The sequence below is a fragment of the Triticum aestivum genome, chromosome 5A (assembly GCF_018294505.1).
Source record: "Triticum aestivum cultivar Chinese Spring chromosome 5A, IWGSC CS RefSeq v2.1, whole genome shotgun sequence".
Taxonomy (NCBI): domain Eukaryota; kingdom Viridiplantae; phylum Streptophyta; class Magnoliopsida; order Poales; family Poaceae; genus Triticum; species Triticum aestivum.
The window spans coordinates 63,846,704-63,871,534 of NC_057806.1; the positions used below are offsets into that span (position 1 = coordinate 63,846,704).

General features: G+C 47.3%; 51 non-coding genes across 51 annotated transcripts; all 51 read right to left on the bottom strand.

Annotated features, from left to right (window-relative positions):
• Nucleotides 1–134: 134 nt before the first annotated feature.
• LOC123109008 (5S ribosomal RNA) lies at nucleotides 135–253 on the bottom strand. Its single transcript, XR_006452348.1, has one exon. It is a non-coding gene; the product is annotated as a 5S ribosomal RNA (ribosomal RNA).
• A 365-nt stretch (nucleotides 254–618) lies between these two features.
• Nucleotides 619–734, bottom strand: LOC123108692 (5S ribosomal RNA). The gene has a single exon (XR_006452018.1). It is a non-coding gene; the product is annotated as a 5S ribosomal RNA (ribosomal RNA).
• Nucleotides 735–1,097: 363 nt separating this feature from the next.
• LOC123109754 (5S ribosomal RNA) lies at nucleotides 1,098–1,216 on the bottom strand. The gene has a single exon (XR_006452994.1). It is a non-coding gene; the product is annotated as a 5S ribosomal RNA (ribosomal RNA).
• Nucleotides 1,217–1,581: 365 nt separating this feature from the next.
• LOC123108671 (5S ribosomal RNA) lies at nucleotides 1,582–1,700 on the bottom strand. Its single transcript, XR_006451995.1, has one exon. It is a non-coding gene; the product is annotated as a 5S ribosomal RNA (ribosomal RNA).
• Nucleotides 1,701–2,064: 364 nt separating this feature from the next.
• LOC123108746 (5S ribosomal RNA) lies at nucleotides 2,065–2,183 on the bottom strand. Its single transcript, XR_006452072.1, has one exon. It is a non-coding gene; the product is annotated as a 5S ribosomal RNA (ribosomal RNA).
• Nucleotides 2,184–2,550: 367 nt separating this feature from the next.
• Nucleotides 2,551–2,669, bottom strand: LOC123109614 (5S ribosomal RNA). Its single transcript, XR_006452846.1, has one exon. It is a non-coding gene; the product is annotated as a 5S ribosomal RNA (ribosomal RNA).
• Nucleotides 2,670–3,062: 393 nt separating this feature from the next.
• Nucleotides 3,063–3,181, bottom strand: LOC123109736 (5S ribosomal RNA). Its single transcript, XR_006452976.1, has one exon. It is a non-coding gene; the product is annotated as a 5S ribosomal RNA (ribosomal RNA).
• Nucleotides 3,182–3,544: 363 nt separating this feature from the next.
• Nucleotides 3,545–3,663, bottom strand: LOC123109831 (5S ribosomal RNA). Its single transcript, XR_006453075.1, has one exon. It is a non-coding gene; the product is annotated as a 5S ribosomal RNA (ribosomal RNA).
• A 363-nt stretch (nucleotides 3,664–4,026) lies between these two features.
• On the bottom strand, nucleotides 4,027–4,145 carry LOC123108797 (5S ribosomal RNA). Its single transcript, XR_006452125.1, has one exon. It is a non-coding gene; the product is annotated as a 5S ribosomal RNA (ribosomal RNA).
• A 365-nt stretch (nucleotides 4,146–4,510) lies between these two features.
• On the bottom strand, nucleotides 4,511–4,629 carry LOC123109572 (5S ribosomal RNA). The gene has a single exon (XR_006452804.1). It is a non-coding gene; the product is annotated as a 5S ribosomal RNA (ribosomal RNA).
• A 365-nt stretch (nucleotides 4,630–4,994) lies between these two features.
• LOC123109535 (5S ribosomal RNA) lies at nucleotides 4,995–5,113 on the bottom strand. Its single transcript, XR_006452762.1, has one exon. It is a non-coding gene; the product is annotated as a 5S ribosomal RNA (ribosomal RNA).
• A 364-nt stretch (nucleotides 5,114–5,477) lies between these two features.
• Nucleotides 5,478–5,596, bottom strand: LOC123109624 (5S ribosomal RNA). The gene has a single exon (XR_006452856.1). It is a non-coding gene; the product is annotated as a 5S ribosomal RNA (ribosomal RNA).
• Nucleotides 5,597–5,959: 363 nt separating this feature from the next.
• LOC123109733 (5S ribosomal RNA) lies at nucleotides 5,960–6,078 on the bottom strand. The gene has a single exon (XR_006452973.1). It is a non-coding gene; the product is annotated as a 5S ribosomal RNA (ribosomal RNA).
• Nucleotides 6,079–6,472: 394 nt separating this feature from the next.
• On the bottom strand, nucleotides 6,473–6,591 carry LOC123109019 (5S ribosomal RNA). The gene has a single exon (XR_006452359.1). It is a non-coding gene; the product is annotated as a 5S ribosomal RNA (ribosomal RNA).
• A 363-nt stretch (nucleotides 6,592–6,954) lies between these two features.
• On the bottom strand, nucleotides 6,955–7,073 carry LOC123109832 (5S ribosomal RNA). Its single transcript, XR_006453076.1, has one exon. It is a non-coding gene; the product is annotated as a 5S ribosomal RNA (ribosomal RNA).
• Nucleotides 7,074–7,436: 363 nt separating this feature from the next.
• LOC123108699 (5S ribosomal RNA) lies at nucleotides 7,437–7,555 on the bottom strand. The gene has a single exon (XR_006452024.1). It is a non-coding gene; the product is annotated as a 5S ribosomal RNA (ribosomal RNA).
• A 365-nt stretch (nucleotides 7,556–7,920) lies between these two features.
• On the bottom strand, nucleotides 7,921–8,039 carry LOC123109574 (5S ribosomal RNA). The gene has a single exon (XR_006452807.1). It is a non-coding gene; the product is annotated as a 5S ribosomal RNA (ribosomal RNA).
• A 365-nt stretch (nucleotides 8,040–8,404) lies between these two features.
• Nucleotides 8,405–8,523, bottom strand: LOC123109032 (5S ribosomal RNA). Its single transcript, XR_006452368.1, has one exon. It is a non-coding gene; the product is annotated as a 5S ribosomal RNA (ribosomal RNA).
• Nucleotides 8,524–8,887: 364 nt separating this feature from the next.
• On the bottom strand, nucleotides 8,888–9,006 carry LOC123109541 (5S ribosomal RNA). Its single transcript, XR_006452768.1, has one exon. It is a non-coding gene; the product is annotated as a 5S ribosomal RNA (ribosomal RNA).
• A 365-nt stretch (nucleotides 9,007–9,371) lies between these two features.
• LOC123109512 (5S ribosomal RNA) lies at nucleotides 9,372–9,490 on the bottom strand. Its single transcript, XR_006452739.1, has one exon. It is a non-coding gene; the product is annotated as a 5S ribosomal RNA (ribosomal RNA).
• A 365-nt stretch (nucleotides 9,491–9,855) lies between these two features.
• On the bottom strand, nucleotides 9,856–9,974 carry LOC123108814 (5S ribosomal RNA). The gene has a single exon (XR_006452145.1). It is a non-coding gene; the product is annotated as a 5S ribosomal RNA (ribosomal RNA).
• Nucleotides 9,975–10,339: 365 nt separating this feature from the next.
• On the bottom strand, nucleotides 10,340–10,458 carry LOC123108677 (5S ribosomal RNA). Its single transcript, XR_006452002.1, has one exon. It is a non-coding gene; the product is annotated as a 5S ribosomal RNA (ribosomal RNA).
• Nucleotides 10,459–10,823: 365 nt separating this feature from the next.
• LOC123109144 (5S ribosomal RNA) lies at nucleotides 10,824–10,942 on the bottom strand. Its single transcript, XR_006452436.1, has one exon. It is a non-coding gene; the product is annotated as a 5S ribosomal RNA (ribosomal RNA).
• A 365-nt stretch (nucleotides 10,943–11,307) lies between these two features.
• On the bottom strand, nucleotides 11,308–11,426 carry LOC123109635 (5S ribosomal RNA). Its single transcript, XR_006452869.1, has one exon. It is a non-coding gene; the product is annotated as a 5S ribosomal RNA (ribosomal RNA).
• Nucleotides 11,427–11,788: 362 nt separating this feature from the next.
• Nucleotides 11,789–11,907, bottom strand: LOC123108849 (5S ribosomal RNA). Its single transcript, XR_006452186.1, has one exon. It is a non-coding gene; the product is annotated as a 5S ribosomal RNA (ribosomal RNA).
• Nucleotides 11,908–12,272: 365 nt separating this feature from the next.
• LOC123109044 (5S ribosomal RNA) lies at nucleotides 12,273–12,391 on the bottom strand. The gene has a single exon (XR_006452370.1). It is a non-coding gene; the product is annotated as a 5S ribosomal RNA (ribosomal RNA).
• A 365-nt stretch (nucleotides 12,392–12,756) lies between these two features.
• LOC123109056 (5S ribosomal RNA) lies at nucleotides 12,757–12,875 on the bottom strand. Its single transcript, XR_006452371.1, has one exon. It is a non-coding gene; the product is annotated as a 5S ribosomal RNA (ribosomal RNA).
• Nucleotides 12,876–13,239: 364 nt separating this feature from the next.
• On the bottom strand, nucleotides 13,240–13,358 carry LOC123109536 (5S ribosomal RNA). The gene has a single exon (XR_006452763.1). It is a non-coding gene; the product is annotated as a 5S ribosomal RNA (ribosomal RNA).
• A 365-nt stretch (nucleotides 13,359–13,723) lies between these two features.
• LOC123109513 (5S ribosomal RNA) lies at nucleotides 13,724–13,842 on the bottom strand. Its single transcript, XR_006452740.1, has one exon. It is a non-coding gene; the product is annotated as a 5S ribosomal RNA (ribosomal RNA).
• A 365-nt stretch (nucleotides 13,843–14,207) lies between these two features.
• Nucleotides 14,208–14,326, bottom strand: LOC123109785 (5S ribosomal RNA). Its single transcript, XR_006453031.1, has one exon. It is a non-coding gene; the product is annotated as a 5S ribosomal RNA (ribosomal RNA).
• A 365-nt stretch (nucleotides 14,327–14,691) lies between these two features.
• LOC123108698 (5S ribosomal RNA) lies at nucleotides 14,692–14,810 on the bottom strand. The gene has a single exon (XR_006452023.1). It is a non-coding gene; the product is annotated as a 5S ribosomal RNA (ribosomal RNA).
• Nucleotides 14,811–15,175: 365 nt separating this feature from the next.
• On the bottom strand, nucleotides 15,176–15,294 carry LOC123109722 (5S ribosomal RNA). The gene has a single exon (XR_006452963.1). It is a non-coding gene; the product is annotated as a 5S ribosomal RNA (ribosomal RNA).
• Nucleotides 15,295–15,659: 365 nt separating this feature from the next.
• Nucleotides 15,660–15,778, bottom strand: LOC123109824 (5S ribosomal RNA). Its single transcript, XR_006453068.1, has one exon. It is a non-coding gene; the product is annotated as a 5S ribosomal RNA (ribosomal RNA).
• A 362-nt stretch (nucleotides 15,779–16,140) lies between these two features.
• On the bottom strand, nucleotides 16,141–16,259 carry LOC123109652 (5S ribosomal RNA). The gene has a single exon (XR_006452889.1). It is a non-coding gene; the product is annotated as a 5S ribosomal RNA (ribosomal RNA).
• A 365-nt stretch (nucleotides 16,260–16,624) lies between these two features.
• LOC123109487 (5S ribosomal RNA) lies at nucleotides 16,625–16,743 on the bottom strand. Its single transcript, XR_006452714.1, has one exon. It is a non-coding gene; the product is annotated as a 5S ribosomal RNA (ribosomal RNA).
• A 365-nt stretch (nucleotides 16,744–17,108) lies between these two features.
• Nucleotides 17,109–17,227, bottom strand: LOC123109067 (5S ribosomal RNA). The gene has a single exon (XR_006452372.1). It is a non-coding gene; the product is annotated as a 5S ribosomal RNA (ribosomal RNA).
• A 365-nt stretch (nucleotides 17,228–17,592) lies between these two features.
• Nucleotides 17,593–17,711, bottom strand: LOC123109768 (5S ribosomal RNA). The gene has a single exon (XR_006453011.1). It is a non-coding gene; the product is annotated as a 5S ribosomal RNA (ribosomal RNA).
• A 365-nt stretch (nucleotides 17,712–18,076) lies between these two features.
• On the bottom strand, nucleotides 18,077–18,195 carry LOC123109650 (5S ribosomal RNA). The gene has a single exon (XR_006452887.1). It is a non-coding gene; the product is annotated as a 5S ribosomal RNA (ribosomal RNA).
• A 365-nt stretch (nucleotides 18,196–18,560) lies between these two features.
• On the bottom strand, nucleotides 18,561–18,679 carry LOC123109079 (5S ribosomal RNA). The gene has a single exon (XR_006452374.1). It is a non-coding gene; the product is annotated as a 5S ribosomal RNA (ribosomal RNA).
• Nucleotides 18,680–19,044: 365 nt separating this feature from the next.
• LOC123108786 (5S ribosomal RNA) lies at nucleotides 19,045–19,163 on the bottom strand. Its single transcript, XR_006452112.1, has one exon. It is a non-coding gene; the product is annotated as a 5S ribosomal RNA (ribosomal RNA).
• A 365-nt stretch (nucleotides 19,164–19,528) lies between these two features.
• On the bottom strand, nucleotides 19,529–19,647 carry LOC123109837 (5S ribosomal RNA). The gene has a single exon (XR_006453081.1). It is a non-coding gene; the product is annotated as a 5S ribosomal RNA (ribosomal RNA).
• Nucleotides 19,648–20,012: 365 nt separating this feature from the next.
• Nucleotides 20,013–20,131, bottom strand: LOC123109628 (5S ribosomal RNA). The gene has a single exon (XR_006452861.1). It is a non-coding gene; the product is annotated as a 5S ribosomal RNA (ribosomal RNA).
• Nucleotides 20,132–20,496: 365 nt separating this feature from the next.
• LOC123109860 (5S ribosomal RNA) lies at nucleotides 20,497–20,615 on the bottom strand. Its single transcript, XR_006453103.1, has one exon. It is a non-coding gene; the product is annotated as a 5S ribosomal RNA (ribosomal RNA).
• A 365-nt stretch (nucleotides 20,616–20,980) lies between these two features.
• LOC123109537 (5S ribosomal RNA) lies at nucleotides 20,981–21,099 on the bottom strand. Its single transcript, XR_006452764.1, has one exon. It is a non-coding gene; the product is annotated as a 5S ribosomal RNA (ribosomal RNA).
• A 365-nt stretch (nucleotides 21,100–21,464) lies between these two features.
• On the bottom strand, nucleotides 21,465–21,583 carry LOC123108821 (5S ribosomal RNA). Its single transcript, XR_006452154.1, has one exon. It is a non-coding gene; the product is annotated as a 5S ribosomal RNA (ribosomal RNA).
• Nucleotides 21,584–21,948: 365 nt separating this feature from the next.
• LOC123108705 (5S ribosomal RNA) lies at nucleotides 21,949–22,067 on the bottom strand. Its single transcript, XR_006452031.1, has one exon. It is a non-coding gene; the product is annotated as a 5S ribosomal RNA (ribosomal RNA).
• Nucleotides 22,068–22,432: 365 nt separating this feature from the next.
• On the bottom strand, nucleotides 22,433–22,551 carry LOC123109727 (5S ribosomal RNA). Its single transcript, XR_006452968.1, has one exon. It is a non-coding gene; the product is annotated as a 5S ribosomal RNA (ribosomal RNA).
• A 365-nt stretch (nucleotides 22,552–22,916) lies between these two features.
• On the bottom strand, nucleotides 22,917–23,035 carry LOC123108739 (5S ribosomal RNA). Its single transcript, XR_006452065.1, has one exon. It is a non-coding gene; the product is annotated as a 5S ribosomal RNA (ribosomal RNA).
• A 365-nt stretch (nucleotides 23,036–23,400) lies between these two features.
• On the bottom strand, nucleotides 23,401–23,519 carry LOC123109086 (5S ribosomal RNA). Its single transcript, XR_006452375.1, has one exon. It is a non-coding gene; the product is annotated as a 5S ribosomal RNA (ribosomal RNA).
• A 365-nt stretch (nucleotides 23,520–23,884) lies between these two features.
• On the bottom strand, nucleotides 23,885–24,003 carry LOC123109087 (5S ribosomal RNA). The gene has a single exon (XR_006452376.1). It is a non-coding gene; the product is annotated as a 5S ribosomal RNA (ribosomal RNA).
• A 365-nt stretch (nucleotides 24,004–24,368) lies between these two features.
• On the bottom strand, nucleotides 24,369–24,487 carry LOC123109088 (5S ribosomal RNA). Its single transcript, XR_006452377.1, has one exon. It is a non-coding gene; the product is annotated as a 5S ribosomal RNA (ribosomal RNA).
• Nucleotides 24,488–24,831: the final 344 nt, after the last annotated feature.

The following is a 24,831-nucleotide window of genomic DNA, read 5'->3' on the forward strand; positions in this document are numbered from 1 at the left end:
ACTGTCCCTAGACGCGTGACTAATGAGCTCCGAGGTAAAACATATCGCAAATGTCAAAAATATGATAACAGGCTTAATATATATCACGCACGTGCGTTCTGTTCCTCACGTACGTACAAAAATAATTAAAAAAGGGAATGCAACACGAGGACTTCCCAGGAGGTCACCCATCCTAGTACTACTCTCGCCCAAGCACGCTTAACTTCGGAGTTCTGATGGGATCCGGTGCTTTAGTGCTGGTATGATCGCATCCGACATGTTACCCCCGGCTTCATCCCTTATGCTTCCCACTCCCACGTCCGCTACAAAGACGGCCGTACATTCTTACTATCATTACAACCGTCGCCAACTAATGCATAATGCCCTATACTACTTACTCTCTCGCTCAACCACGAAGACGAGTTTACCACGATTTCCACCCCTCCCTCTATACCACAGCAACATGTATTTTACACCCCTTTCAGAACGCGCTTTTCGCGCCCCAACTCTCCCTAGACGCGTGACTAATGAGCTCCGAGCTAAAACATATCGCAAATGTCAAAAATATGATGACGGGCTTAATATATATCACGCACGTGCGTTCTGTTCCTCACGTACGTACAAAAATAATTAAAAAAGGGAATGCAACACGAGGACTTCCCAGGTCACCCATCCTAGTACTACTCTCGCCCAAGCACGCTTAACTTCGGAGTTCTGATGGGATCCGGTGCTTTAGTGCTGGTATGATCGCATCCGACATGTTATCCCCGGCTTCATCCCTTATGCTTCCCACTCCCACGTCCGCTACAAAGAAGGCCGTACATTCTTACTATCATTACAACCGTCGCCTACTAATGGATAATGCCCTATACTACTTACTCTCTCTCAACTACGAAGACGAGTTTACCACGATTTCCACCCCTCCCTCTATACCGCAGCAACACGTATTTTACACCCCTTTCAGAACGCGCTTTTCGCGCCCCAACTCTCCCTAGACGCGTGACTAATGAGCTCCGAGCTAAAACATATCGCAAATGTCAAAAATATGATGACGGGCTTAATATATATCACGCACGTGCGTTCTGTTCCTCACGTACGTACAAAAATAATTAAAAAAGGGAATGCAACACGAGGACTTCCCAGGAGGTCACCCATCCTAGTACTACTCTTGCCCAAGCACGCTTAACTTCGGAGTTCTGATGGGATCCGGTGCTTTAGTGCTGGTATGATCGCATCTGACATGTTACCTCCGGCTTCATCCCTTATGCTTCCCACTCCCACGTCCGCTACAAAGACGGCCGTACATTCTTACTATCATTACAACCGTCGCCTACTAATGGATAATGCCCTATACTACTTACTCTCTCGCTCAACTACGAAGACGAGTTTACCACGATTTCCACCCCTCCCTCTATACCGTGGCAACACGTATTTTACACCCCTTTCAGAACGCGCTTTTCGCGCCCCAACTCTCCCTAGACGCGTGACTAATGAGCTCCGAGCTAAAACATTTCGCAAATGTCAAAAATATGATGACAGGCTTAATATATATCACGCACGTGCGTTCTGTTCCTCACGTACGTACAAAAATAATTAAAAAAGGGAATGCAACACGAGGACTTCCCAGGAGGTCACACATCCTAGTACTACTCTCGCCCAAGCACGCTTAACTTCGAAGTTCTGATGGGATCCGGTGCTTTAGTGCTGGTATGATCGCATCCGACATGTTACCCCCGGCTTCATCCCTTATGCTTCCCACTCCCACGTCCGCTACAAAGACGGCCGTACATTCTTACTACCATTACAACCGTCGCCTACTAATGGATAATGCCCTATACTACTTACTCTCTCGCTCAACTACGAAGACGAGTTTACGACGATTTCCACCCCTCCCTGTATACCGCGGCAACACGTATTTTACACCCTTTAAGAACGCGCTTTTCGCGCCCCAACTCTCCCTAGACGCGTGACTAATGAGCTCCGAGCTAAAACATATCGCAAATGTCAAAAATATGATAACAGGCTTAATATATATCACGCACGTGCGTTATGTTCCTCACGTGCGTACAAAAATAATTAAAAAAGGGAATGCAACACGAGGACTTGCCAGGAGGTCACCCATCCTAGTACTACTCTCGCCCAAGCACGCTTAACTTCGGAGTTCTGATGGGATCCGTTGCTTTAGTGCTGGTATGATCACATCCGACATGTTACCCCCGGCTTCATCCCTTATGCTTCCCACTCCCATGTCAGCTACAAAGAAGGCCGTACATTCTTACTATCATTACAACCGTCGCCTACTAATGGATAATGCCCTATACTACTTACTCTCTCTCTCTCAACTACGAAGACGAGTTTACCACGATTTCCACCCCTCCCTCTATACCGCGGCAACACGTATTTTACACCCCTTTCAGAACGCGCTTTTCGCGCCCCAACTCTCCCTAGACGCGTGACTAATGAGCTCCGAGCTAAAACATATCGCAAATGTCAAAAATATGATGACAGGCTTAATATATATCACGCACGTGCGTTCTGTTCCTCACGTACATACAAAAATAATTAAAAAAGGGAATGCAACACGAGGACTTCCCAGGAGGTCACCCATCCTAGTACTACTCTCGCCCAAGCACGCTTAACTTCGGAGTTCTAATGGGATCCGGTGCTTTAGTGCTGGTATGATAGCATCCGACATGTTACCCCGGCTTCATCCCTTATGCTTCCCACTCCCACGTCAGCTACAAAGAAGGCCGTACATTCTTACTATCATTACAACCGTCGCCTACTAATGGATAATGCCCTATACTACTTACTCTCTCTCTCAACTATGAAGACGAGTTTACCACGATTTCCACCCCTCCCTCTATACCGCGGCAACACGTATTTTACACCCCTTTCAGAACGCACTTTTCGCGCCCCAACTCTCCCTAGACGCGTGACTAATGAGCTCCGAGCTAAAACATATCGCAAATGTCAAAAATATGATGACAGGCTTAATATATATCACGCACGTGCGTTCTGTTCCTCACGTACGTACAAAAATAATTAAATTCCTCACGTATGTACAAAAATAATTAAAAAAGGGAATGCAACACGAGGACTTCCCAGGAGGTCACCAATCCTAGTACTACTCTCGCCCAAGCACGCTTAACTTCGGAGTTCTGATGGGATCCGGTGCTTTAGTGCTGGTATGATCGCATCCGACATGTTACCCACGGCTTCATCCCTTATGCTTCCCACTCCCACGTCCGCTACAAAGACGGCCGTACATTCTTACTATCATTACAACCGTCGCCTACTAATGGATAATGCCCTATACTACTTACTCTCGCTCAACTACGAAGACGAGTTTACCACGATTTCCACCCCTCCCTGTATACCGCGGCAACACGTATTTTACACCCCTTTCAGAACGCACTTTTCGCGCCCCAACTCTCCCTAGACGCGTGACTAATGAGCTCCGAGCTAAAACATATCGCAAATGTCAAAAATATGATCACAGGCTTAATATATATCACGCACGTGCGTTCTGTTCCTCACGTGCGTACAAAAATAATTAAAAAAGGGAATGCAACACGAGGACTTCCCAGGAGGTCACCCATCCTAGTACTACTCTCGCCCAAGCACGCATAACTTCGGAGTTCTGATGGGATCCGGTGCTTTAGTGCTGGTATGATCGCATCTGACATGTTACCCACGGCTTCATCCCTTATGCTTCCCACTCCCACGTCCGCTACAAAGAAGGCCGTACATTCTTACTATCATTACAACCGTCGCCTACTAATGGATAATGCCCTATACTACTTACTCTCTCTCAACTACGAAGACGAGTTTACCACGATTTCCACCCCTCCCTCTATACCGCAACAACACGTATTTTACACCCCTTTCAGAACGCGCTTTTCGCGCCCCAACTCTCCCTAGACGCGTGACTAATGAGCTCCGAGCTAAAACATATCGCAAATGTCAAAAATATGATGACGGGCTTAATATATATCACGCACGTGCGTTCTGTTCCTCACGTACGTACAAAAATAATTAAAAAAGGGAATGCAACACGAGGACTTCCCAGGAGGTCACCCATCCTAGTACTACTCTCGCCCAAGCACGCTTAACTTCGGAGTTCTGATGGCGTCCGGTGCTTTAGTGCTGGTATGATCGCATCTGACATGTTACCTCCGGCTTCATCCCTTATGCTTCCCACTCCCACGTCCGCTACAAAGACGGCGGTACATTCTTACTATCATTACAACCGTCGCCTACTAATGGATAATGCCCTATACTACTTACTCTCTCGCTCAACTACGAAGATGAGTTTACCATGATTTCCACCCCTCCCTCTATACCGCGGCAACACGTATTTTACACCCCTTTCAGAACGCGCTTTTCGCGCCCCAACTCTCCCTAGACGCGTGACTAATGAGCTCCGAGCTAAAACATATCGCAAATGTCAAAAATATGATGACAGGCTTAATATATATCACGCACGTGCGTTCTGTTCCTCACGTACGTACAAAAATAATTAAAAAAGGGAATGCAACACGAGGACTTCCCAGGAGGTCACCCATCCTAGTACTACTCTCGCCCAAGCACGCTTAACTTCGGAGTTCTGTTGGGATCCGGTGCTTTAGTGCTGGTATGATCGCATCCGACATGTTACCCCCGGCTTCATCCCTTATGCTTCCCACTCCCACGTCCGCTACAAAGACGGCCGTACATTCTTACTACCATTACAACCGTCGCCTACTAATGGATAATGCCCTATACTACTTACTCTCTCGCTCAACTACGAAGACGAGTTTACCACGATTTCCACCCCTCCCTGTATACCGCGGCAACACGTATTTTACACCCCTTTCAGAACGCCCTTTTCGCACCCCAACTGTCCCTAGACGCGTGACTAATGAGCTCCGAGCTAAAACATATCGCAAATGTCAAAAATATGATAACAGGCTTAATATATATCACGCACGTGCGTTCTGTTCCTCACGTGCGTACAAAAATAATTAAAAAAGGGAATGCAACACGAGGACTTCCCAGGAGGTCACCCATCCTAGTACTACTCTCACCCAAGCACGCTTAACTTCGGAGTTCTGATGGGATCCGGTGCTTTAGTGCTGGTATGATCGCATCCGACATGTTACCCCCGGCTTCATCCCTTATGCTTCCCACTCCCACGTCAGCTACAAAGAAGGCCGTACATTCTTACTATCATTACAACCGTCACCTACTAATGGATAATGCCCTATACTACTTACTCTCTCTCTCAACTACGAAGACGAGTTTACCACGATTTCCACCCTCCCTCTATACCGCAGCAACACGTATTTTACACCCTTTTCAGAATGCGCTTTTCGCGCCCCAACTCTCCCTAGACGCGTGACTAATGAGCTCCGAGCTAAAACATATCGCAAATGTCAAAAATATGATGAAAGGCTTAATATATATCACGCACGTGCGTTCTGTTCCTCACGTACGTACAAAAATAATTAAAAAAGGGAATGCAACACGAGGACTTCCCAGGAGGTCACCCATCTTAGTACTACTCTCGCCCAAGCACGCTTAACTTCGGAGTTCTGATGGGATCCGATGCTTTAGTGCTGGTATGATCGCATCCGACATGTTACCTACGGCTTCATCCCTTATGCTTCCCACTCCCACGTCCGCTACAAAGAAGGCCGTACATTCTTACTATCATTACAACCGTCGCCTACTAATGGATAATGCCCTATACTACTTACTCTCTCTCAACTACGAAGACGAGTTTACCACGATTTCCACCCCTCCCTCTATACCGCAGCAACACGCATTTTACACCCCTTTCAGAACGCGCTTTTCGCGCCCCAACTCTCCCTAGACGCGTGACTAATGAGCTCCGAGCTAAAACATATCGCAAATGTCAAAAATATGATGACAGGCTTAATATATATCACGCACGTGCGTTCTGTTCCTCACGTACGTACAAAAATAATTAAAAAAGGGAATGCAACACGAGGACTTCCCAGGAGGTCACCCATCCTAGTACTACTCTCACCCAAGCACGCTTAACTTCAGAGTTCTGATGGGATCCGGTGCTTTAGTGCTGGTATGATCGCATCCGACATGTTACCCCCAGCTTCATCCCTTATGCTTCCCACTCCCACGTCTGCTACAAAGAAGGCCGTACATTCTTACTATCATTACAACCGTCGCCTACTAATGGATAATGCCCTATACTACTTACTCTCTCGCTCAACTACGAAGACGAGTTTACCACGATTTCCACCCCTCCCTCTATACCGCAGCAACACGTATTTTACAACCCTTTCAGAACGCGCTTTTCGCGCCCCAACTCTCCCTAGACGCGTGACAAATGAGCTCCGAGCTAAAACATATCGCAAATGTCAAAAATATGATGACAGGCTTAATATATATCACGCACGTGCGTTCTGTTCCTCACGTACGTACAAAAATAATTAAATTCCTCACGTACGTACAAAAATAATTAAAAAAGGGAATGCAACACGAGGACTTCCCAGGAGGTCACCCATCCTAGTACTACTCTCGCCCAAGCACGCTTAACTTCGGAGTTCTGATGGGATCCGGTGCTTTAGTGCTGGTATGATCGCATCCGACATGTTACCCACGGCTTCATCCCTTATGCTTCCCACTCCCACGTCCGCTACAAAGACGGCCGTACATTCTTACTATCATTACAACCGTCGCCTACTAATGGATAATGCCCTATACTACTTACTCTCGCTCAACTACGAAGACGAGTTTACCACGATTTCCACCCCTCCCTGTATACCGCGGCAACACGTATTTTACACCCCTTTCAGAACGCACTTTTCGCGCCCCAACTCTCCCTAGACGCGTGACTAATGAGCTCCGAGCTAAAACATATCGCAAATGTCAAAAATATGATCACAGGCTTAATATATATCACGCACGTGCGTTCTGTTCCTCACGTGCGTACAAAAATAATTAAAAAAGGGAATGCAACACGAGGACTTCCCAGGAGGTCACCCATCCTAGTACTACTCTCGCCCAAGCACGCATAACTTCGGAGTTCTGATGGGATCCGGTGCTTTAGTGCTGGTATGATCGCATCTGACATGTTACCCCCGGCTTCATCCCTTATGCTTCCCACTCCCACGTCCGCTACAAAGAAGGCCGTACATTCTTACTATCATTACAACTGTCGCCTACTAATGGATAATGCCCTATAGTACTTACTCTCTCTCAACTACGAAGACGAGTTTACCACGATTTCCACCCCTCCCTCTATACCGCAACAACACGTATTTTACACCCCTTTCAGAACGCGCTTTTCGCGCCCCAACTCTCCCTAGACGCGTGACTAATGAGCTCCGAGCTAAAACATATCGCAAATGTCAAAAATATGATGACGGGCTTAATATATATCACGCACGTGCGTTCTGTTCCTCACGTACGTACAAAAATAATTAAAAAAGGGAATGCAACACGAGGACTTCCCAGGAGGTCACCCATCCTAGTACTACTCTCGCCCAAGCACGCTTAACTTCGGAGTTCTGATGGCATCCGGTGCTTTAGTGCTGGTATGATCGCATCTGACATGTTACCTCCGGCTTCATCCCTTATGCTTCCCACTCCCACGTCCGCTACAAAGACGGCCGTACATTCTTACTATCATTACAACCGTCGCCTACTAATGGATAATGCCCTATACTACTTACTCTCACGCTCAACTACGAAGACGAGTTTACCATGATTTCCACCCCTCCCTCTATACCGCGGCAACACGTATTTTACACCCCTTTCAGAACGCGCTTTTCGCGCCCCAACTCTCCCTAGACGCGTGACTAATGAGCTCCGAGCTAAAACATATCGCAAATGTCAAAAATATGATGACAGGCTTAATATATATCACGCACGTGCGTTCTGTTCCTCACGTACGTACAAAAATAATTAAAAAAGGGAATGCAACACGAGGACTTCCCAGGAGGTCACCCATCCTAGTACTACTCTCGCCCAAGCACGCTTAACTTCGGAGTTCTGTTGGGATCCGGTGCTTTAGTGCTGGTATGATCGCATCCGACATGTTACCCCCGGCTTCATCCCTTATGCTTCCCACTCCCACGTCCGCTACAAAGACGGCCGTACATTCTTACTACCATTACAACCGTCGCCTACTAATGGATAATGCCCTATACTACTTACCCTCTCGCTCAACTACGAAGACGAGTTTACCACGATTTCCACCCCTCCCTGTATACCGCGGCAACACGTATTTTACACCCCTTTCAGAACGCGCTTTTCGCACCCCAACTGTCCCTAGACGCGTGACTAATGAGCTCCGAGTTAAAACATATCGCAAATGTCAAAAATATGATAACAGGCTTAATATATATCACGCACGTGCGTTCTGTTCCTCACGTGCGTACAAAAATAATTAAAAAAGGGAATGCAACACGAGGACTTCCCAGGAGGTCACCCATCCTAGTACTACTCTCGCCCAAGCACGCTTAACTTCGGAGTTCTGATGGGATCCGGTGCTTTAGTGCTGGTATGATCGCATCCGACATGTTACCCCCGGCTTCATCCCTTATGCTTCCCACTCCCACGTCAGCTACAAAGAAGGCCGTACATTCTTACTATCATTACAACCGTCGCCTACTAATGGATAATGCCCTATACTACTTACTCTCTCTCTCAACTACGAAGACGAGTTTACCACGATTTCCACCCTCCCTCTATACTGCAGCAACACGTATTTTACACTCTTTTCAGAATGCGCTTTTCGCGCCCCAACTCTCCCTAGACGCGTGACTAATGAGCTCCGAGCTAAAACATATCGCAAATGTCAAAAATATGAAGAAAGGCTTAATATATATCACGCACGTGCGTTCTGTTCCTCACGTACGTACAAAAATAATTAAAAAAGGGAATGCAACACGAGGACTTCCCAGGAGGTCACCCATCCTAGTACTACTCTCGCCCAAGCACGCTTAACTTCGGAGTTCTGATGGGATCCGATGCTTTAGTGCTGGTATGATCGCATCCGACATGTTACCTCCGGCTTCATCCCTTATGCTTCCCACTCCCACGTCCGCTACAAAGACGGCCGTACATTCTTACTATCATTACAACCGTCGCCTACTAATGGATAATGCCCTATACTACTTACTCTCTCGCTCAACTACGAAGACGAGTTTACCATGATTTCCACCCCTCCCTCTATACCGCAGCAACACGTATTTTACACCCCTTTCAGAACGCGCTTTTCGCGCCCCAACTCTCCCTAGACGCGTGACTAATGAGCTCCGAGCTAAAACATATCGCAAATGTCAAAAATATGATGACAGGCTTAATATATATCACGCACGTGCGTTCTGTTCCTCACGTACGTACAAAAATAATTAAAAAAGGGAATGCAACACGAGGACTTCCCAGGAGGTCACCCATCCTAGTACTACTCTCGCCCAAGCACGCTTAACTTTGGAGTTCTGATGGGATCCGGTGCTTTAGTGCTGGTATGATCGCATCCGACATGTTACCCCCGGCTTCATCCCTTATGCTTCCCACTCCCACGTCCGCTACAAAGACGGCCGTACATTCTTACTATCATTACAACCGTCGCCAACTAATGGATAATGCCCTATACTACTTACTCTCTCGCTCAACTACGAAGACGAGTTTACCACGATTTCCACCCCTCCCTCTATACCGCAGCAACACGTATTTTACACCCCTTTCAGAACGCGCTTTTCGCGCCCCAACTCTCCCTAGACACGTGACTAATGAGCTCCGAGCTAAAACATATCGCAAATGTCAAAAATATGATGACAGGCTTAATATATATCACGCACGTGCGTTCTGTTCCTCACGTACGTACAAAAATAATTAAAAAAGGGAATGCAACACGAGGACTTCCCAGGAGGTCACCCATCCTAGTACTACTCTCGCCCAAGCACACTTAACTTCAGAGTTTTGATGGGATCCAGTGCTTTAGTGCTGATATGATCGCATCCGACATGTTACCCCCGGCTTCATCCCTTATGCTTCCCACTCCCACGTCTGCTACAAAGACGGCCGTACATTCTTACTATCATTACAACCGTCGCCTACTAATGGATAATGCCCTATACTACTTACTCTCTCGCTCAACTACGAAGACGAGTTTACCACGATTTCCACCCCTCCCTCTATACCGCAGCAACACGCATTTTACACCCCTTTCAGAACGCGCTTTTCGCGCCCCAACTCTCCCTAGACGCGTGACTAATGAGCTCCGAGCTAAAACATATCGCAAATGTCAAAAATATGATGACAGGCTTAATATATATCACGCACGTGCGTTCTGTTCCTCACGTACGTACAAAAATAATTAAAAAAGGGAATGCAACACGAGGACTTCCCAGGAGGTCACCCATCCTAGTACTACTCTCACCCAAGCACGCTTAACTTCAAAGTTCTGATGGGATCCGGTGCTTTAGTGCTGGTATGATCGCATCCGACATGTTACCCCCAGCTTCATCCCTTATGCTTCCCACTCCCACGTCTGCTACAAAGAAGGCCGTACATTCTTACTATCATCACAACCGTCGCCTACTAATGGATAATGCCCTATACTACTTACTCTCTCGCTCAACTACGAAGACGAGTTTACCACGATTTCCACCCCTCCCTCTATACCGCGGCAACACGTATTTTACACCCCTTTCAGAACGCGCTTTTCGCGCCCCAACTCTCCCTAGACGCGTGACTAATGAGCTCCGAGCTAAAACATATCGCAAATGTCAAAAATATGATGACAGGCTTAATATATATCACGCACGTGCGTTCTGTTCCTCACGTACGTACAAAAATAATTAAAAAAGAGAATGCAACACGAGGACTTCCCAGGAGGTCACCCATCCTAGTACTACTCTCGCCCAAGCACGCTTAACTTCGGAGTTCTGATGGGATCCGGTGCTTTAGTGCTGGTATGATCGCATCCGACATGTTACCCCCGGCTTCATCCCTTATGCTTCCCACTCCCACGTCCGCTACAAAGACGGCCGTACATTCTTACTATCATTACAACCGTCGCCTACTAATGGATAATGCCCTATACTACTTACTCTCTCGCTCAACTACGAAGACGAGTTTACCACGATTTCCACCCCCCCCTCTATACCGCGGCAACACGTATTTTACACCCTTTTCAGAACGCGCTTTTCGCGCCCCAACTCTCCCTAGACGCGTGACTAATGAGCTCCGAGCTAAAACATATCGCAAATGTCAAAAATATGATGACAGGCTTAATATATATCACGCACGTGCGTTCTGTTCCTCACGTATGTACAAAAATAATTAAAAAAGGGAATGCAACACGAGGACTTCCCAGAAGGTCACCCATCCTAGTACTACTCTCGCCCAAGCACGCTTAACTTCGGAGTTCTAATGGGATCCGGTGCTTTAGTGCTGGTATGAACGCATCCGACATGTTACCCCCGGCTTCATCCCTTATGCTTCCCACTCCCACGTCCGCTACAAAGAAGGCCGTACATTCTTACTATCATTACAACCGTCGCCTACTAATGGATAATGCCCTATACTACTTACTCTCTCTCAACTACGAAGACGAGTTTACCACGATTTCCACCCCTCCCTCTATACCGCAACAACACGTATTTTACACCCCTTTCAGAACGCGCTTTTCGCGCCCCAACTCTCCCTAGACGCGTGACTAATGAGCTCCGAGCTAAAACATATCGCAAATGTCAAAATATGATGACGGGCTTAATATATATCACGCACGTGCGTTCTGTTCCTCACGTACGTACAAAAATAATTAAAAAAGGGAATGCAACACGAGGACTTCCAAGGAGGTCACCCATCCTAGTACTACTCTCGCCCAAGCACGCTTAACTTCAGAGTTCTGATGGCATCCGGTGCTTTAGTGCTGGTATGATCGCATCTGACATGTTACCTCCGGCTTCATCCCTTATGCTTCCCACTCCCACGTCCGCTACAAAGACGGCCGTACATTCTTACTATCATTACAACCGTCGCCTACTAATGGATAATGCCCTATACTACTTACTCTCTCGCTCAACTACGAAGACGAGTTTACCATGATTTCCACCCCTCCCTCTATACCGCGGCAACACGTATTTTACACCCCTTTCAGAACGCGCTTTTCGCGCCCCAACTCTCCCTAGACGCGTGACTAATGAGCTCCGAGCTAAAACATATAGCAAATGTCAAAAATATGATGACAGGCTTAATATATATCACGCACGTGCGTTCTGTTCCTCACGTACGTACAAAAATAATTAAAAAAGGGAATGCAACACGAGGACTTCCCAGGAGGTCACCCATCCTAGTACTACTCTCGCCCAAGCACGCTTAACTTCGGAGTTCTGATGGGATCCGGTGCTTTAGTGCTGGTATGATCGCATCCGACATGTTACCCCCGGCTTCATCCCTTATGCTTCCCACTCCCACGTCCGCTACAAAGACGGCCGTACATTCTGACTACCATTACAACCGTCGCCTACTAATGGATAATGCCCTATACTACTTACTCTCTCGCTCAACTACGAAGACGAGTTTACCACGATTTCCACCCCTCCCTGTATACCGCGGCAACACGTATTTTACACCCCTTTCAGAACGCGCTTTTCGCACCCCAACTGTCCCTAGACGCGTGACTAATGAGCTCCGAGCTAAAACATATCGCAAATGTCAAAAATATGATAACAGGCTTAATATATATCACGCACGTGCGTTCTGTTCCTCACGTGCGTACAAAAATAATTAAAAAAGGGAATGCAACACGAGGACTTCCCAGGAGGTCACCCATCCTAGTACTACTCTCGCCCAAGCACGCTTAACTTCGGAGTTCTGATGGGATCCGGTGCTTTAGTGCTGGTATGATCGCATCCGACATGTTACCCCTGGCTTCATCCCTTATGCTTCCCACTCCCACGTCAGCTACAAAGAAGGCCGTACATTCTTACTATCATTACAACCGTCGCCTACTAATGGATAATGCCCTATACTACTTACTCTCTCTCTCAACTACGAAGACGAGTTTACCACGATTTCCACCCTCCCTCTATACCGCAGCAACACGTATTTTACACCCTTTTCAGAATGCGCTTTTCGCGCCCCAACTCTCCCTAGACGCGTGACTAATGAGCTCCGAGCTAAAACATATCGCAAATGTCAAAAATATGATGAAAGGCTTAATATATATCACGCACGTGCGTTCTGTTCCTCACGTACGTACAAAAATAATTAAAAAAGGGAATGCAACACGAGGACTTCCCAGGAGGTCACCCATCCTAGTACTACTCTCACCCAAGCACGCTTAACTTCGGAGTTCTGATGGGATCCGGTGCTTTAGTGCTGGTATGATCGCATCCGACATGTTACCTCCGGCTTCATCCCTTATGCTTCCCACTCCCACGTCCGCTACAAAGACGGCCGTACATTCTTACTATCATTACAACCGTCGCCTACTAATGGATAATGCCCTATACTACTTACTCTCTCGCTCAACTACGAAGACGAGTTTACCACGATTTCCACCCCTCCCTCTATACCGCAGCAACACGTATTTTACACCCCTTTCAGAACGCGCTTTTCGCGCCCCAACTCTCCCTAGACGCGTGACTAATGAGCTCCGAGCTAAAACATATCGCAAATGTCAAAAATATGATGACAGGCTTAATATATATCACGCACGTGCGTTCTGTTCCTCACGTACGTACAAAAATAATTAAAAAAGGGAATGCAACACGAGGACTTCCCAGGAGGTCACCCATCCTAGTACTACTCTCGCCCAAGCACGCTTAACTTTGGAGTTCTGATGGGATCCGGTGCTTTAGTGCTGGTATGATCGCATCCGACATGTTACCCCCGGCTTCATCCCTTATGCTTCCCACTCCCACGTCCGCTACAAAGACGGCCGTACATTCTTACTATCATTACAACCGCCGCCAACTAATGGATAATGCCCTATACTACTTACTCTCTCGCTCAACTACGAAGACGAGTTTACCACGATTTCCACCCCTCCCTCTATACCGCAGCAACACGTATTTTACACCCCTTTCAGAACGCGCTTTTCGCGCCCCAACTCTCCCTAGACACGTGACTAATGAGCTCCGAGCTAAAACATATCGCAAATGTCAAAAATATGATGACATGCTTAATATATATCACGCACGTGCGTTCTGTTCCTCACGTACGTACAAAAATAATTAAAAAAGGGAATGCAACACGAGGACTTCCCAGGAGGTCACCCATCCTAGTACTACTCTCGCCCAAGCACACTTAACTTCAGAGTTCTGATGGGATCCGGTGCTTTAGTGCTGATATGATCGCATCCGACATGTTACCCCCGGCTTCATCCCTTATGCTTCCCACTCCCACGTCTGCTACAAAGACGGCCGTACATTCTTACTATCATTACAACCGTCGCCTACTAATGGATAATGCCCTATACTACTTACTCTCTCGCTCAACTACGAAGACGAGTTTACCACGATTTCCACCCCTCCCTCTATACCGCAGCAACACGTATTTTACACCCCTTTCAGAACGCGCTTTTCGCGCCCCAACTCTCCCTAGACGCGTGACTAATGAGCTCCGAGCTAAAACATATCGCAAATGTCAAAAATATGATGACAGGCTTAATATATATCACGCACGTGCGTTCTGTTCCTCACGTACGTACAAAAATAATTAAAAAAGGGAATGCAACACGAGGACTTCCCAGGAGGTCACCCATCCTAGTACTACTCTCACCCAAGCACGCTTAACTTCAGAGTTCTGATAGGATCCGGTGCTTTAGTGCTGGTATGATCGCATCCGACATGTTACCCCCGGCTTCATCCCTTATGCTTCCCACTCCCACGTCTGCTACAAAGACGGCCGTACATTCTTACTATCATTACAACCGTCGCCTACTAATGGATAATGCCCTATACTACTTACTCTCTCGCTCAACTACGAAGACGAGTTTACCACGATTTCCACCCCTCCCTCTATACCGCAGCAACACGTATTTTACACCCCTTTCAGAACGCGCTTTTCGCGCCCCAACTCTCCCTAGACGCGTGACAAATGAGCTCCGAGCTAAAACATATCGCAAATGTCAAAAATATGATGACAGGCTTAATATATATCACGCACGTGCGTTCTGTTCCTCACGTACGTACAAAAATAATTAAAAAAGGGAATGCAACAAGAGGACTTCCCAGGAGGTCACCCATCCTAGTACTACTCTCGCCCAAGCACGCTTAACTTCGGAGTTCTGATGGGATCCGGTGCTTTAGTGCTGGTATGATCGCATCCGACATGTTACCCCCGGCTTCATCCCTTATGCTTCCCACTCCCACGTCTGCTACAAAGACGGCCGTACATTCTTACTATCATTACAACCGTCGCCTACTAATGGATAATGCCCTATACTACTTACTCTCTCGCTCAACTACGAAGACGAGTTTACCACGATTTCCACCCCTCCCTCTATACCGCAGCAACACGTATTTTACACCCCTTTCAGAACGCGCTTTTCGCGCCGCAACTCTCCCTAGACGCGTGACTAATGAGCTCCGAGCTAAAACATATCGCAAATGTCAAAAATATGATGACAGGCTTAATATATATCACGCACGTGCGTTCTGTTCCTCACGTACGTACAAAAATAATTAAAAAAGGGAATGCAACACGAGGACTTCCCAAGAGGTCACCCATCCTAGTACTACTCTCGCCCAAGCACGCTTAACTTCGGAGATCTGATGGGATCCGGTGCTTTAGTGGTGGTATGATCGCATCCGACATGTTACCCCCAGCTTCATCCCTTATGCTTCCCACTCCCACGTCCGCTACAAAGACGGCCGTACATTCTTACTATCATTACAACCGTCGCCTACTAATGGATAATGCCCTATACTAACTCTCTCGCTCAACTACGAAGACGAGTTTACCACGATTTCCAGCCCTCCATCTATACCGTAGCAACACGTATTTTACACCCCTTTCAGAACGCGCTTTTCGCGCCCCAACTCTTCCTAGATGCGTGACTAATGAGCTCCGAGCTAAAACATATCGCAAATGTCAAAAATATGATGAAAGGCTTAATATATATCACGCACGTGCGTTCTGTTCCTCACGTACGTACAAAAATAATTAAAAAAGGGAATGCAACATGAGGACTTCCCAGGAGGTCACCCATCCTAGTACTACTCTCGCCCAAGCACGCTTAACTTCGGAGTTCTGATGGGATCCGGTGCTTTAGTGCTGGTATGATCGCATCCGACATGTTACCCCCGGCTTCATCCCTTATGCTTCGCACTCCCACGCCCGCTACAAAGACGGCCGTACATTCTTACTACCATTACAACCGTCGCCTACTAATGGATAATGCCCTATACTACTTACTCTCTCGCTAAACTAAGAAGACGAGTTTACCACGATTTCCACCCCTCCCTCTATACCGCGGCAACACGTATTTTACACCCCTTTCAGAACGCGCTTTTCGCGCCCCAACTCTCCCTAGACGCGTGACTAATGAGCTCCGAGCTAAAACATATCGCAAATGTCAAAAATATGATGACAGGCTTAATATATATCACGCACGTGCGTTCTGTTCCTCACGTACGTACAAAAATAATTAAAAAAGGGAATGCAACACGAGGACTTCCCAGGAGGTCACCCATCCTAGTACTACTCTCGCCCAAGCACGCTTAACTTCAGAGTTCTGATGGGATCCGGTGCTTTAGTGCTGGTATGATCGCATCCGACATGTTACCCCCGGCTTCATCCCTTATGCTTCCCACTCCCACGTCTGCTACAAAGACGGCCGTACATTCTTACTATCATTACAACCGTCGCCTACTAATGGATAATGCCCTATACTACTTACTCTCTTGCTCAACTACGAAGACGAGTTTACCACGATTTCCACCCCTCCCTCTATACCGCAGCAACACGTATTTTACACCCCTTTCAGAATGCGCTTTTCGCGCCCCAACTCTCCCTAGACGCGTGACTAATGAGCTCCGAGCTAAAACATATCGCAAATGTCAAAAATATGATGACAGGCTTAATATATATCACGCACGTGCGTTCTGTTCCTCACGTACGTACAAAAATAATTAAAAAAGGGAATGCAACACGAGGACTTCCCAGGAGGTCACCCATCCTAGTACTACTCTCGCCCAAGCACGCTTAACTTCGGAGTTCTGATGGGATCCGGTGCTTTAGTGCTGGTATGATCGCATCCGACATGTTACCCCCGGCTTCATCCCTTATGCTTCCCACTCCCACGTCCGCTACAAAGACGGCCGTACATTCTTACTATCATTACAACCGTCGCCTACTAATGGATAATGCCCTATACTACTTACTCTCTCGCTCAACTATGAAGACGAGTTTACCACGATTTCCACCCCTCCATCTATACCGCAGCAACACGTATTTTACACCCCTTTCAGAACGCGCTTTTCGCGCCCCAACTCTCCCTAGACGCGTGACTAATGAGCTCCGAGCTAAAACATATCGCAAATGTCAAAAATATGATGACAGGCTTAATATATATCACGCACGTGCGTTCTGTTCCTCACGTACGTACAAAAATAATTAAAAAAGGGAATGCAACACGAGGACTTCCCAGGAGGTCACCCATCCTAGTACTACTCTCGCCCAAGCACGCTTAACTTCGGAGTTCTAATGGGATCCGGTGCTTTAGTGGTGGTATGATCGCATCCGACATGTTACCCCCGGCTTCATCCCTTATGCTTCCCACTCCCACGTCTGCTACAAAGACGGCCGTACATTCTTACTATCATTACAACCGTCGCCTACTAATGGATAATGCCCTATACTACTTACTCTCTCGCTCAACTACGAAGACGAGTTTACCACGATTTCCACCCCTCCCTCTATACCGCAGCAACACGTATTTTACACCCCTTTCAGAACGCGCTTTTCGCGCCCCAACTCTTCCTAGACGCGTGACAAATGAGCTCCGAGCTAAAACATATCGCAAATGTCAAAAATATGATGACAGGCTTAATATATATCACGCACGTGCGTTCTGTTCCTCACGTACGTACAAAAATAATTAAAAAAGGGAATGCAACACGAGGACTTCCCAGGAGGTCACCCATCCTAGTACTACTCTCGCCCAAGCACGCTTAACTTCAGAGTTCTGATGGGATCCAGTGCTTTAGTGCTGGTATGATCGCATCCGACATGTTACCCCCGGCTTCATCCCTTATGCTTCGCACTCCCACGCCCGCTACAAAGGCGGCCGTACATTCTTACTACCATTACAACCGTCGCCTACTAATGGATAATGCCCTATACTAGTTACTCTCTCGCTAAACTACGAAGACGAGTTTACCACGATTTCCACCCCTCCCTCTATACCGCGGCAACACGTATTTTACACCCCTTTCAGAACGCGCTTTTCGCGCCCCAACTCTCCCTAGACGCGTGACTAATGAGCTCCGAGCTAAAACATATCGCAAATGTCAAAAATATGATGACAGGCTTAATATATATCACGCACGTGCGTTCTGTTCCTCACATACGTACAAAAATAATTAAAAAAGGGAATGCAACACGAGGACTTCCCAGGAGGTCACCCATCCTAGTACTACTCTCGCCCAAGCACGCTTAACTTCGGAGTTCTGATGGGATCCGGTGCTTTAGTGCTGGTATGATCGCATCCGACATGTTACCCCCGGCTTCATCCCTTATGCTTCCCACTCCCACGTCCGCTACAAAGACGGCCGTACATTCTTACTATCATTACAACCGTCGCCTACTAATGGATAATGCCCTATACTACTTACTCTCTCGCTCAACTACGAAGACGAGTTTACCACGATTTCCACCCCTCCCTCTATACCGCAGCAACACGTATTTTACACCCCTTTCGGAACGCGCTTTTCGCACCCCAACTCTCCCTAGACGCGTGACTAATGAGCTCCGAGCTAAAACATATCGCAAATGTCAAAAATATGATGACAGGCTTAATATATATCACGCACGTGCGTTCTGTTCCTCACGTACGCACAAAAATAATTAAAAAAGGGAATGCAACACGAGGACTTCCCAGGAGGTCACCCATCCTAGTACTACTCTCGCCCAAGCACGCTTAACTTCGGAGTTCTGATGGGATGCGGTGCTTTAGTGCTGGTATGATCGAATCCGACATGTTACCCCCGGCTTCATCCCTTATGCTTCCCACTCCCACGTCCGCTACAAAGACGGCCGTACATTCTTACTATCATTACAACCGTCGCCTACTAATGGATAATGCCCTATACTACTTACTCTCTCGCTCAACTACGAAGACGAGTTTACCACGATTTCCACCCCTCCCTCTATACCGCAGCAACACGTATTTTACACCCCTTTCAGAACGCGCTTTTCGCACCCCAACTCTCCCTAGACGCGTGACTAATGAGCTCCGAGCTAAAACATATCGCAAATGTCAAAAATATGATGACAGGCTTAATATATATCACGCACGCGCGTTCTGTTCCTCACGTACGTACAAAAATAATTAAAAAAGGGAATGCAACACGAGGACTTCCCAGGAGGTCACCCATCCTAGTAGTACTCTCGCCCAAGCACGCTTAACCTCGGAGTTCTGATGGGATCCGGTGCTTTAGTGCTGGTATGATCGCATCCGACATGTTACCCCCGGCTTCATCCCTTATGCTTCCCACTCCCACGTCCGCTACAAAGACGGCCGTACATTCTTACTATCATTACAACCGTCGCCTACTAATGGATAATGCCCTATACTACTTACTCTCTCGCTCAACTACGAAGACGAGTTTACCACGATTTCCACCCCTCCCTCTATACCGCAGCAACACGTATTTTACACCCCTTTCAGAACGCGCTTTTCGCGCCCCAACTCTCCCTAGACGCGTGACTAATGAGCTCCGAGCTAAAACATATCGCAAATGTCAAAAATATGATGACAGGCTTAATATATATCACGCACGTGCGTTCTGTTCCTCACGTACGTACAAAAATAATTAAAAAAGGGAATGCAACACGAGGACTTCCCAGGAGGTCACCCATCCTAGCACTACTCTCGCCCAAGCACGCTTAACTTCGGAGTTCTGATGGGATCCGGTGCTTTAGTGCTGGTATGATCGCATCCGACATGTTACCCCGGGCTTCATCCCTTATGCTTCCCACTCCCACGTCCGCTACAAAGACGGCCGTACATTCTTACTATCATTACAACCGTCGCCAACTAATGGATAATGCCCTATACTACTTACTCTCTCGCTCAACTACGAAGACGAGTTTACCACGATTTCCACCCCTCCCTCTATACCGCAGCAACACGTATTTTACACCCCTTTCAGAACGCGCTTTTCGCGCCCCAACTCTCCCTAGACGCGTGACTAATGAGCTCCGAGCTAAAACATATCGCAAATGTCAAAAATATGATGACAGGCTTAATATATATCACGCACGTGCGTTCTGTTCCTCACGTACGTACAAAAATAATTAAAAAAGGGAATGCAAAACGAGGACTTCCCAGGAGGTCACCCATCCTAGTACTACTCTCGCCCAATCACGCTTAACTTCGGAGTTCTGATGGGATCCGGTGCTTTAGTGCTGGTATGATCGCATCCGACATGTTACCCCCGGCTTCATCCCTTATGCTTCCCACTCCCACGTCCGCTACAAAGACGGCCGTACATTCTTACTATCATTACAACGGTCGCCTACTAATGGATAATGCCCTATACTACTTACTCTCTCGCTCAACTACGAAGACGAGTTTACCAAGATTTCCACCCCTCCCTCTATACCGCAGCAACACGTATTTTACACCCCTTTCAGAACGCGCTTTTGGCGCCCCAACTCTCCCTAGACGCGTGACTAATGAGCTCCGAGCTAAAACATATCGCAAATGTCAAAAATATTATGACATGCTTAATATATATCACGCACGTGCGTTCTGTTCCTCACGTACGTAAAAAAATAATTAAAAAAGGGAATGCAACACGAGGACTTCCCAGGAGGTCACCCATCCTAGTACTACTCTCACCCAAGCACGCTTAACTTCGGAGTTCTGATGGGATCCGGTGCTTTAGTGCTGGTATGATCGCATCCAACATGTTACCCCCGGCTTCATCCCTTATGCTTCCCACTCCCACGTCCGCTGCAAAGACGGTCGTACATTCTTACTATCATTACAACCGTCGCCAACTAATGGATAATGCCCTATACTACTTACTCTCTCGCTCAACAACGAAGACGAGTTTACCACGATTTCCACCCCTCCCTCTATACCGCAGCAACACGTATTTTACACCCCTTTCAGAACGCGCTTTTCGCGCCCCAACTCTCCCTAGACACGTGACTAATGAGCTCCGAGCTAAAACATATCGCAAATGTCAAAAATATGATGACAGGCTTAATATATATCACGCACGTGCGTTCTGTTCCTCACGTACGTACAAAAATAATTAAAAAAGGGAATGCAACACGAGGACTTCCCAGGAGGTCAACCATCCTAGTACTACTCTCGCCCAAGCACGCTTAAGTTTGAAGTTCTGATGGGATCCGGTGCTTTAGTGCTGGTATGATCGCATCCGACATGTTACCCCCGGCTTCATCCCTTATGCTTCCCACTCCCACGTCCGCTGCAAAGACGGCCGTACATTCTTACTATCATTACAACCGTCGCCAACTAATGGATAATGCCCTATACTACTTACTCTCTCGCTCAACTACGAAGACGAGTTTACCACGATTTCCACCCCTCCCTCTATACCGCAGCAACACGTATTTTACACCCCTTTCAGAACGCGCTTTTCGCGCCCCAACTCTCCCTAGACACGTGACTAATGAGCTCCGAGCTAAAACATATCGCAAATGTCAAAAATATGATGACAGGCTTAATATATATCACGCACGTGCGTTCTGTTCCTCACGTACGTACAAAAATAATTAAAAAAGGGAATGCAACACGAGGACTTCCCAGGAGGTCAACCATCCTAGCACTACTCTCGCCCAAGCACGCTTAACTTCAGAGTTCTGATGGGATCCGGTGCTTTAGTGCTGGTATGATCGCATCCGACACGTTACCCCCGGCTTCATCCCTTATGCTTCCCACTCCCACGTCCGCTACAAAGACGGCCGTACATTCTTACTATCATTACAACCGTCCCCTACTAATGGATAATGCCCTATACTACTTACTCTCTCTCTCAACTACGAAGACGAGTTTACCACGATTTCCACCCCTCCCTCTATACCGCAACAACACGTATTTTACACCCCTTTCAGAACGCGCTTTTCGCGCCCCAACTCTCCCTAGACGCGTGACTAATGAGCTCCGAGCGAAAACATATCGCAAATGTCAAAAATATGATGACAGGCTTAATATATATCACGCACGTGCGTTCTGTTCCTCACGTACGTACAAAAATAATTAAAAAAGGGAATGCAACACGAGGACTTCCCAGGAGGTCAACCATCCTAGTACTACTCTCGCCCAAGCACGCTTAACTTTGGAGTTCTGATGGGATCCGGTGCTTTAGTGCTGGTATGATCGCATCCGACATGTTACCCCCGGCTTCATCCCTTATGCTTCCCACTCCCACGTCCGCTGCAAAGACGGCCGTACATTCTTACTATCATTACAACCGTCGCCAACTAATGGATAATGCCCTATACTACTTACTCTCTCGCTCAACTACGAGGACGAGTTTACCACGATTTCCACCCCTCCCTCTATACCGCAGCAACACGTATTTTACACCCCTTTCAGAACGCGCTTTTCGCGCCCCAACTCTCCCTAGACACGTGACTAATGAGCTCCGAGCTAAAACATATCGCAAATGTCAAAAATATGATGATAGGCTTAATATATATCACGCACGTGCGTTCTGTTCCTCACGTACGTACAAAAATAATTAAAAAAGGGAATGCAACACGAGGACTTCCCAGGAGGTCAACCATCCTAGTGCTACTCTCGCCCAAGCACGCTTAACTTCAGAGTTCTGATGGGATCCGGTGCTTTAGTGCTGGTATGATCGCATCCGACACGTTACCCCCGGCTTCATCCCTTATGCTTCCCACTCCCACGTCCGCTACAAAGACGGCCGTACATTCTTACTATCATTACAACCGTCGCCTACTAATGGATAATGCCCTATACTACTTACTCTCTCGCTCAACTACGAAGACGAGTTTACCACGATTTCCACCCCTCCCTCTATACCGCAACAACACGTATTTTAAACCCCTTTCAGAACGCGCTTTTCGCGCCCCAACTCTCCCTAGACGCGTGACTAATGAGCTCCGAGCTAAAACATATCGCAAATGTCAAAAATATGATGACAGGCTTAATATATATCACGCACGTGCGTTCTGTTCCTCACGTACGTACAAAAATAATTAAAAAAAGGAATGCAACACGAGGACTTCCCAGGAGGTCACCCATCCTAGTACTACTCTCGCCCAAGCACGCTTAACTTCGGAGTTCTGATGGGATCCGGTGCTTTAGTGCTGGTATGATCGCATCCGACACGTTACCCCCGGCTTCATCCCTTATGCTTCCCACTCCCACGTCCGCTACAAAGACGGCCGTACATTCTTACTATCATTACAACCGTCGCCTACTAATGGATAATGCCCTATACTACTTACTCTCTCGCTCAACTACGAAGACGAGTTTACCACGATTTCCACCCCTCCCTCTATACCGCAGCAACACGTATTTTACACCCCTTTCAGAACGCGCTTTTCGCGCCCCAACTCTCCCTAGACGCGTGACTAATGAGCTCCGAGCTAAAACATATCGCAAATGTCAAAAATATGATGACAAGCTTAATATATATCACGCACGTGCGTTCTGTTCCTCACGTACGTACAAAAATAATTAAAAAAGGGAATGCAACACGAGGACTTCCCAGGAGGTCACCCATCCTAGTACTACTCTCGCCCAAGCACGCTTAACTTCGGAGTTCTGATGGGATCCGGTGCTTTAGTGCTGGTATGATCGCATCCGACATGTTACCCCCGGCTTCATTCCTTATGCTTCCCACTCCCACGTCCGCTACAAAGACGGCCGTACATTCTTACTATCATTACAACGGTCGCCTACTAATGGATAATGCCCTATACTACTTACTCTCTCGCTCAACTACGAAGACGAGTTTACCACGATTTCCACCCCTCCCTCTATACCGCAGCAACACGTATTTTACACCCCTTCCAGAACGCGCTTTTCGCGCCCCAACTCTCCCTAGATGCGTGACTAATGAGCTCCGAGCTAAAACATATCGCAAATGTCAAAAATATGATGACAGGCTTCATATATATCACGCACGTGCGTTCTGTTCCTCACGTACGTACAAAAATAATTAAAAAAGGGAATGCAACACGAGGACTTCCCAGGAGGTCACCCATCCTAGTACTACTCTCGCCCAAGCACGCTTAACTTCGGAGTTCTGATGGGATCCGGTGCTTTAGTGCTGGTATGATCGCATCCGACATGTTACCCCCGGCTTCATCCCTTATGCTTCCCACTCCCACGTCCGCTACAAAGACGGCCGTACATTCTTACTATCATTACAACCGTCGCCTACTAATGGATAATGCCCTATACTACTTACTCTCTCGCTCAACTACGAAGACGAGTTTACCACGATTTCCACCCCTCCCTCTATACCGCAGCAACACGTATTTTACACCCCTTTCAGAACGCGCTTTTCGCGCCCCAACTCTCCCTAGACGCGTGACTAATGAGCTCCGAGCTAAAACATATCGCAAATGTCAAAAATATGATGACATGCTTAATATATATCACGCACGTGCGTTCTGTTCCTCACGTAC